Source organism: Marmota marmota, unplaced genomic scaffold (genome assembly GCF_001458135.2).
Source record: "Marmota marmota marmota unplaced genomic scaffold, marMar, whole genome shotgun sequence".
NCBI lineage: Eukaryota > Metazoa > Chordata > Mammalia > Rodentia > Sciuridae > Marmota > Marmota marmota.
Window position 1 is genome coordinate 22,808,927 of NW_025999982.1, and position 10,317 is coordinate 22,819,243.

General features: G+C 40.2%; 1 pseudogene; it reads right to left on the minus strand.

Moving 5' to 3' along the window:
* Window positions 1-1,547: 1,547 nt before the first annotated feature.
* Window positions 1,548-2,232, minus strand: LOC107143680 (annotated as a pseudogene).
* Window positions 2,233-10,317: the final 8,085 nt, after the last annotated feature.

A 10,317-nucleotide genomic window follows, 5' to 3' on the forward strand; every position in this document is an offset into this window, starting at 1 on the left:
TGGGCCTCTCTTGGAGACTTCATTTTTTATTTTATTTTATTTATTTTTTGTTGTTTTCGGCCATTTATTTATTTTTATTTACAGTTTGTGTTCAATGCAAATCAATTCCATAACATGAGCAGTTACTATGAATCAAAGCATAAATGCACAAACACAATATACAATCCAAATAGATATACGGCATTCAGGTATGAAGCAAAGAGACGTGTACAATCACACACATAGTAGCTTTAGATCTATTTGATATGGCTGTTTCCATGTAGGTTTCGAAAGATGAGAAAAAATGATTTGGGTCATCAAGACTACTGTGCCACAATAGATACCAGAACATGTAAGCATCAGTGTGTGACCATGCCAACAAAAGATTTCAGGGAATTTTTATTTTTTTAAAGTTTTCTGTGTATCAAAGTAGTTGTAAAAGATTTATAGGATCAAGACTACTTTTAGGCTTAGGATCAGGTTCTAATGCCCTAAAATTATTGACTGATAAGAGAAAGTGTTCCAAATGTGGCTATTCAGATCCATAGTTTTTTAAAAAAAGCATTTACAGAAAAAGGATAAAAGTTTTTGTGAATTTAATATGCCAGCTAGCTTCCAGTCTTCACTTCCCAAATGCTTGATTTATAAATTTGGCTTCTTCACATAGTTGCCTTTTTAATTTCAAGATTTGGCATTTTACCTTCAACGCTGACTATTTTCTTTCTTTCTTTTTTAATACTTTTATTTTATTTATTTATTTTTATACGGTGCTGAGGACTGAACCCAGGACCTCTCACGTGCTAGGTGAGCACTCTACACAACCCCAGCACCCCCACCACCGAAGCTGACCATTTTCAATTGTGAAAAGTATTCAATAAATGCAGAAACAAAAAGCAGCATTTTGAAATTAGTTGAGGTCAATTCAATTCTACTCTTTGGAATCAGCTTTGATAAAGGAATCTGTTACTCTTGTTGAATGAAAACAGGACATGGGAGATGCCTATCATTTGATTTTGAGAGGATAAGTAAGATTTACTCATGATGCCTGGATCCGGGGTGGATTCCAATCTATCATTGCCCTGGCCCATGTCAATTACCACATAAAAGTTCAAAAAGAGCTGGGGTTTTGGAGCTGGGGTTTTGGATCAGCGGTAGAGCGCTCGTCTGGCATGTTCGAGGCCCTGGGTTAGATCCTCAGCACCACATAAAAATAAATATATAAATAAAATAAAGGTATTGTGTCCAACTACACCTAAAAAATAAATATTTTTTTTAAAAAGTTCAAACATAATGTCAAATCCAAAAACCACAGAGGAAAAAGTTCAGTTTCCAAGGGAATCAAAGTAGCTTAACAATGTGAAACATTATCTAGAATATATCAGCATTAAAGTACTGATGAAACAATACATTGGGGATTTACAGTAATATCCAGAAGTTCCTTCCAATGTACATATAAATAGAATCATGGAAGCTTCTTATATTACCTGTTTTATGGCCTTATAGATTTCAGGAACCAACTGAAATCTCCATTTCACATTCCATCCTTTATCTCTAGATAAAATCTATTCTTGTTTTCAAGGTAGATTTTTAAATGTTCATATTTCTTATGTTTCATTCGAGGAAATCATGTCTCAATTTTGGATGTTATCTCTTTTTATCTTGTATGTGAAACTCCAGCAGATTTAATAATATTGGTATTCATCACCTGTGAAACCCTCCACATGTCCTTCAAACCAATCAATTTGAAAGTCCCAATGTTTTCTGTGCCAATAAAATCACATGTGGAATTGGTAGATTTGATGCAGACCTGATTCTTCCTTGACACACTGGATTTCTAGTCGCCATTCAGTTTGGGTTTAGAAGATGGGGAAGTAGAGACGCTTCTTGGCCTCAGCCTGTAACAGAAGAGATGTAGAAGAGAGAGCGAGATCACAAGGAAGCTGGCTGTTGACTACAGGGCACTGCCACCTGTGTTGGGTGTAGCATTAGTTGAATTGGGAGCAGCAAATGCACTCTGTGAGGAGTTACTTGAAAGTGTCACAACAGCTGTTTGGTTTAAATAAATCTGCGTGGGTAGGAGCAGTGCCAGATGCAGCAACCCCAGCCCCAGCCTGGCCACCATCGCTCTGCTCGTGTCTGCTCCTTCGGTGTGCCATGTGTCTCGCTGGATGCTAGATGCGAGGAGATAGGATGGCTCCCGGAGGGTGCAGGCAAGATCGGTCTTCCATTTTAACATGTGTGAAATGGGGGGAACATCCAGCTTACAGAGACCTAGTGAGGGTAGAAGGAGATGTTGCATGTGTGACGAGATTTTCGAATACATCAGAATTTAACTGCATTTTGGAGAAATCCCATTGGTTTTGAGTCATTTTCAGGTATTCAAACATAAGTCTCATCTATTCCAGACCAACTTAAAACCACAGTCTCAACGGTCCCTATCATGCTCATTTCTCCCTTTGGCTTGTGCCACTTGAATGGGGATAGTGTAGGGGGTCATTTCTTGGGCCGCTGCCTTTCCTTTCCCATCCCCCGCTTTGGAGCAGAGGCACTTCTCTCTTACCTGGCTGGTGCTGCTGCTCTCTCAACTGATGTTTTTCTAGATCTGCTGTCTGTCACACTCTCTGAAAAGCAGCACACTTTCTGGTGACATTGGAGCCTCCCTCTACGTAGTTCTCTGATAATGGAGACAGGTTCCAGCTTGACTTCTTCTGATCCCTTCCTGCAGTCCACTCCTCGGCATCTTGCTTTGGGAGTGGGGCATCTGCAAGATAGTTCAAATCCAGGCAGCTTCAACGATGTGCAATGGACCATGGAAACTCATTTACCTTTGCTGGTCAAGCTACCTCCCTCCCTCTCTCTCCTCCCCTTGATCAGAGGACAGATGTCCACCCTGATGCATAAACAGATGTATAACAGGAGAAAGTAGGTATTCATCATACGAGCTCCTCCCACTGCAATGAAATAATCTGTTGGATAGCCCTCTTGGTTGTAGGAAGAGACACACATTCAAAGGAAAGGAGAGATTAATGACTCACCATAGAGACACAATTCTCTATAATTCCTTCCTTGAATGAGGACCTGGATCTTCTTGTCTCCTGTTTATACAGGCCTTGAGGTGGCAGAGCCAGCTTGCATGCTTCTTGATGAGTCTAAAGAGCAAATCTAGCAGTTCTTTTGGGGCAACTTTCTTTATAATAGGGGAGTGTTTCTTGTCTCTTTGACTCCTTAGGTGCTAGTAGCCATTTCTCAACTCAAATGTAAGAAGCACAGCACATTACATGTTGGCCATCATCATTGTCACCTTGGATGTGAAAACTGGGCTTGGAAAACTCATATCCCTTCCCACAGGAGCCACAGTTATCAAGTGGCAGGTTTGATTTGAACTCAGGCTTGTCTCCAAAGCACACTCCCTTCATCAGCTTGCTCCCCCTAACTACTGCTGGAGCCTGTCTGGTAGTCTAAAGACCTAGCTTAGTTCACAGGCTGGTATCATACTATAGTAAAGATTTATTAGGTGGCAAGGTCTATGTTTTATCATCCAACATAAATTTTTATTATTCCATTTAGTTAAAACTTCATAAAGTATTTATCTGAAAGTGGGACTAGTCTTACTCTTGTAGTGTGATCTGTTAGGGTGATTTTGTATCTGTGGTTCTTGTGAGAAGAATTGGTTCTTGTGAGAGGATTTGTGTGGTCTTTTGGACCTGAAATATATTTAAAGCAAGAGTTTGGAATCACTGATCTTGAGCATCAATTTCTGTTGTTGCTGGTCAGTAGGATTGAATGTTTAGTTGTCCATCTTTTTTCCAAGAAAAATCACAAGGAAGCACACACTTCATCAGAGGGACCCAGTTCATTTTGAAAGCCACCTCTCTTGAACTTTATAGTAGGTTTCCAGTCACTCATATCATCAGCATTCAGATGAAGTGGGAACCAAAGTCTGAGCAGAATCTACACCAGCCAGTTTCACGTGGTTACATCCAGAGGCATAAAAATAATATTCCCCTTTACTCGGCTGAGTGAATATTCTCTTAAGTCAAGTTGCAAAATCATTCTATAATGTTTTATAATGGGCAAGTTTATAATACCAGAATAAAATTAATATAAAATTGCAGCCAGCCAGTCAGAAATGAAAAACCTCCAAAAGAAAATAGGCTGCAGTCAGTATCCTATTTTGGGGGGAAAAAATTGATATTCCTCATGCTAGTAGTCTGAATGAGGAAGTCAGAACTAGGGACTCAATTTCCCATCACTAGATAGTAACCTAGAGGGGAAAAAAACACCAGCTCGGAATCACACTCACCAAAAACACGTCTGAATTAAGGAAATCTTTGTTTAAAGATACACTGTTTGCCCTCTCTCATGTGATCTAGGTGATATTTCCCAAGCCCCATCTCACCCCTCCTGCCTTAGTGCCCTTTCCTGAGTCACCTGACAGCAACTCCAAACTTCCTCAGTCCCATTCTCAGCAGAGGCCTGTGACAGAGACAGGAGGACAGTGGCAGGGGCAGAGATCTGAGGAGATGCACAGGGAAGAGGAAGCCAGAAGGGAAACTGATGTTGGAGGGCTCTGACACAGGGCATGCAGCCAGAGAAGGACAGCAGATTTTCCAGGCAGCTGAGTGCTCACTCCACTTCTCCTGGTTGGTGGAGGAGGAGAACCAGCAAGGTCTAAGCACTAGAATATTTAGGAGACAGCTATTTGGAAATACATTTGTGTATATGATAGATGTTCTACCCGATGTTTAAATTCAGAGGTTCTGTTTGCTGTTTATATTCCAATGACAATTTGGATTTCCACAATATTGATATAATATTGAACACCCTTCTGAAGTGAATAGTTTTTTGCTGTCTTCCTCACATTGGAGTCATTTGAAAATTACAATGAATTAGTTAATATCCACAAATGACTTTAGATTGGGTTGAAGTTGAGTCTGAAATTACCTCCATATTTATCACAAAGACGTGTTAGCCCAGTGGTAAGTAACCCATATCCCCTGGCAGCCTGAAGTGCTGATGAGGTGCTGTTCCTTCTCTTTAATGTTTTATTTTGTGCCAGGGATTGAACCCAGGGGTTTTCAACCAATAAGCCAAATCCCCAGCCCATTTTTAAATTTTGAGACAGGATGTCGCTAAGTTGCTTAGGACCTTGCTAAATTGCTGAGGACCTTGATAAGTTGTGAGACTGGCTTTGAATTTGTGATCCTCCTGCCTCAGCCTCCCAAGCCACTGGGATTAGAGGCATGCGCCACTGTGCGCAGCTTCTTTCTTCCTGTTTTGAAATGGAGTCTTGCTGTATTGACCAGGCTGGCCTCAAACTCCCAATTCTCTTGCCTCAGCCTCCTGAGGAATAGCTGAGATTACAGGCACATGCCCCATTTTTAAAAATTCTTTCTTGTTCTCTTTTCTTTTCTCTTTTCCAATCTGGGAATGGAACCCAGGGCCTCATGCATGCTAGGCAAACACTTTATTGAGCCAACCTCACCCACCCATCCACCCATCCCTGGCTCCATTTTGCTATTTTCACTCTCCTCCTCCTCCTCCTCCTCCCCCTCCCCCTCCCCCTCCNTGCAGGTCAAGCATCAATGGGGTGCCTCAGTTTTCAATAAATGAAATATATCTTCTCCTTCTTCTTCTTCCTCCTCTCCTTCTCCTTCTCCTTCTCCTTCTCCTTCTCCTTCTCCTTCTCCTTCTCCTTCTCCTTCTTCTTCTTCTTCTTCTTCTTCTTCTTCTTCTTCTCCTTCTTCTCTCTCTCCCTTTTACTATTTTAACACATCTTTAATATGTATAGTTCAATGAAATTAAGTTCATTTATACGTGGGTATGGTTATATACCAACAAAATTATGTTTCTGTACACTGCGCTATATTCCCAGCCCTGGTTTACTACCAGTTCTTAAGGTATGCATATGATCCTTTTTATATGGTTCACAGCTATTCCATTTTGTTACAGAAAACATTATCTTAATGTCTAATATCTATTTATTTAACAAACTAAGTTGACATTAAGGAACTTGACCTTCTAATTTGACACTAAAATGCTCAGGGTTTTCAATGTATGTTATAGTCTTTTTTGGAACTTAAGATTTTTTTTCCTTTTTTATTAATATTTTATTTGTTTTAATTAGACATGACACTAAAATGCATTTATGCATTTTGATATATTATACATAGATGAGATATAATTTCTCATTGTTCTGAGTATACATGTAGAATGAAACAGACATTTTGCTATTTTCAACACAAAACTCGGCATTGCTATCTCCTTACATTTACAATCCTACAGTCTCTGGACATCTCTGTAACAAGGGAACCATACTTCCCAGGAATGACAGAGTCATAATATTTGTGGACCAGAAGCTACTATAATGGCTGCTACTTCAAAACTCATTTCCAAGGGGCCTAAACTTCTCCATTTTTCAGACAAAACACAAAGGCCCAACATCAGTCTCCCATATTCCAGAACAGAAGAGGGAAAAAGGAATTTCAGAATAAGGAATTTAAAGCTAAATGAATGAGAAGAATATCAATTTACCAGAATAATTAAAAAATTATGACAATAAATTCGTGGGAATCCAAAGAAAATGCAAAAAAAAAATTTCAGCACATTTGAAAACTTTTGATAGGATATGAAAGAACTTATCTTCATATATTATGAATATACTCAGTAATTTAGGGATGTATAAAAATTACATTTGTTGTGTTACATCAACACAATGGAATATTACTCAGCAATAAAATATTTTTATACCATCAAGTCATGAAAATATTTGAAGAAAACTTAAGTTCATATTACTAAGTGAAAGAAACCAGACTGTTTGATGACAAACTGTCTGGTTCCAACTATATTATAGTGGCACCCCCTCCTCCGCAGAAAATCTTAACTAAGCTTCTCCAGAAATCTTCACCATAATAGATTTTAGGACTATCAGCAAAAGAGTCTCTACAAAAGAGTTCGATATAGGTAAACTTTCTATTTTCCTGTTGCTCTATTTTACTTGGCCACTGGTCTGGAAGAAATTAGCACTCCAGGTGCTGAATGCCCCTTTAGTAGTTTTTCACAAACATTTATCAAGTATAGTAGTTTGTAGAAGTGTGTTTGCAAATGCAAAATGTGATAATAAAAATACGAATCCTTTAACAAGACCTTTGGCCTCGAGCTGGAGCTTCACAGAGATGTCTACATTTCTAAGATAAGAGGTTACTAATTGGGAAGTTACTAATTGGACTCCCTGGTAACAGCTGGCAGAGGGAGGAAAGAAAGGGGAGAAGAAGCTCTCCCCTTTTCAGAAGCTGTCCTTGAAGGGTTAACTTGCCCAGAACAGTGAAAGAATGCTTTTATGTGAACTTCTGCAGGCTGTGAGCTTCTGAGCAGCCTCCCCTTACATGCTGGGTATAAAGTTCTGAGACTACCTGAACTCAGGGTTCAGGGGATTTGACTACAGTAAAAGCTGTGCCCTCTGAATGTGGCTACAGCCAAATAAAACTGTTTCCTGCCTCATCTGTCCCCTACAACAATGTGACACTCTAGAAATGGCAAAACCATGGAGACAATAAAAAGATCAGCAGTTGCCAGGGGTAGTAAGGAGAAAGGGATCAATAGGTGGAACATTGGGAATTTTTAGGGCAGTAGAACTATTCTATGTGATGCTATAATGGTAGATATGTGTCATACATTTATCTAAAGCCATAGAATATATACCACCAAGAGTGTCAAACCTAAAATATGGACTTTGGAGAGTTGCATGCAGTAGTCCATACCTATAATCCCAACTACTCAGGAGGCTGAGGCAGGCAGGTCATTAGTTCAAGGCCAGCCTAGACAATTTAACAATAAATAAATACATAAAAAGGACTTTGAGGAACAACGACACATTACTGTAGGCTCATCAGATGTACTATTCTGATGGGAAATGTCAATGCGTATGTCTGAAGGCAGGGAGCATATGGAAAAAATATTTGTACCTACTGCTCGATTTTGCTTTGACTCTAAAATAGTATATGTTAACAAATCTAAGGAAGAAATAAAGAAATAAGAAATAAAGATATTTTTGGACTAAATTAATTGTATTTGTTAAAAGTGATACTGTAATGTCACTCTCAGTGGCTTTTAAAATGGTCATTTTTTTCTCTCCTATTCCTAATAGCATATGACTGAATTCAACGCTAAACAAAGTTATATTGGACACTGGTTTTGAATTTCTGAATATACATTCTAATTTTTGGTTTTAGTTTTCATAAATGACATTTTTTAAAAAGGAGACTGGGGATGTAGCTTGGTGGTAGAGTGCTTGCCTAGCATGTATAAGGCCCTGGGTTCAAATGGACAAAAAAATTAAGAAAGGAGTAATTGCTCCTTCTGCTCTGCCTTAAGGGAGGGCAGGATAAGTCAGAAGCAGCCAAAGTTCTGGAAAAAATAGAAGTTTGATTCTGGACTTGTATACACTTGGTCTGTAATATAACACTTCTCTCATTGTCCTGGATTATTACTACTATATAGTTAATTGGGCTCCTTACAGACCACCTTAGTATTTGTTATTTTTGTTGTGACTCATCCTAACTCCATGATTATTTGTTTTTGCATGAATCCCATTGACCTGAGGATGAAATCCTATCATCTGCACCTCTGTTCCCTGCTCTCTAGGCATGATCAAAGGGATTCCCACAGAAAAAGACAGCTGGCTTGCCTATGTGCTCACCATCTTGATGCTACACTTAAAAGATAAAAAAATCAGTGCATGTGCTTGCCTCATGAAACATTCTCACACTTGTTAGAATTCTACCATCTGCTACATATACCATATCACCTTCCATTTTACAGATGGGAAAACATTCATATGTGATTTGTCCCATAGGTGTTGAGAGCCACAGCCGAAGGGGCCCCAGCAAACTTCCAGCTGCCAGCAAACTTCCAGCTGCCGGCTGATGATTGGCTCACAGCGGCCCCAGCAACATCTAGCTGATTGGCTCCTCGGCCCCAGCAACATCTAGCTGATTGGCTCCTCTGCGGTGATGCTCATTGGGCTGTTTCCCTGCCCTTTCAGACCACGGAGCAGCTCATTGGGGGACTTTTTTGGCTCCGCCCACGTGACCCAGCCAATCGGCCTCAAGAGCAGGAGGATTGTGGGAGGTGGAGAGAAGCTTGTGTGGGAGAGAGAGGCTTGTGGAAAGCCGGTGGTGGCAGTTGAGGCTCTGAGGGTTTTTCCTGAGAGGCTGTTTTGTTTGGCGTGTGTGGTTCTAAAAATAAAGTTAGTTTCTTTTGACAAGTGGCTCCTGATTGTGCCCAGCAAGACTGCGGCAATAAATACTTAAGACAGTAAATACTTAAGTTGGAAAACAAAACTTCAGAATTAGCATTGTTATCTAAAGAGGAGGCGAAAATGGAGACACAGGTACATCATAAAGTTCAACTGAGAGTTGTACTTTGCCTTCTGTTTTAAGGAGCAGCGGTTTAAACTGTGCAGATTGAGGCTGGCGAGTCTAGTCTCACTGCCTGATAAGTTATCCCTGTCCTTCCTAGCCTGTCCTTGCAGGTTCTTCCAGAACCTCTGGTATAATTAATGCCAAATTTAAAAAAATAAAACTGCAAGCTTCTCACATATAAAAGCAATAACAATCAACCTCCATCCCAATTTGAATGCTGAATCTCTATCTTTGACCACATGTTGCTCTTTCTTGCTGGGAGAATGGTTATCTATGTTTTTGCCGGTGGCTCTTTGCTCATTTGCTGGGATGCAGCTGGGGGTTACTTCAGCCTGTTTCAGATGCCTCCCTCTGCTTTAGGAGCAAAGCCACCTTCACAATAGTAACTGACTAACTGCCAGCCAGTGGGCAGTTGAGAGAGCAGCAAGTAATCGTATTTGACTATTTCTATTCCAATTGCAGAATTCAAAATTTGCCTTCAAGTTTTTCCTAAATTCTACTCAGAATACTGAGGCAGGAGGATTACAAGTTCAAAGTCAGCCTGGGCAATTTAGCTAGACCCTAAGCAACTTAGAGAAACTGTCTTAAAATTTAAAAATACAAAGGACTGCAGATGTGGCCCAGTGGTTAAGTGCCCCTGGATTCAATCTCTGGTACAAAAAAAAAAAAAAATCATAAATTCTTGACTCTCATTGTCTATGACAGATAATAAATGACTATTATTGTTTTAAACCACTAAGTTTGGGAGAATTTGTTATACAGCAAGAGATAACAAATACCCAGACTTAGAGCTGCCAACCACTCCTCCAAGGTAGGCGGGCCTGCGACCCACCGGCAGAACAGGAGCAGCGGCCTGCTGAGAGGCAGAGCCGCCCCCTCCCCCCGCGCCGGCAAGGTAGACGGAACTGTGACCACC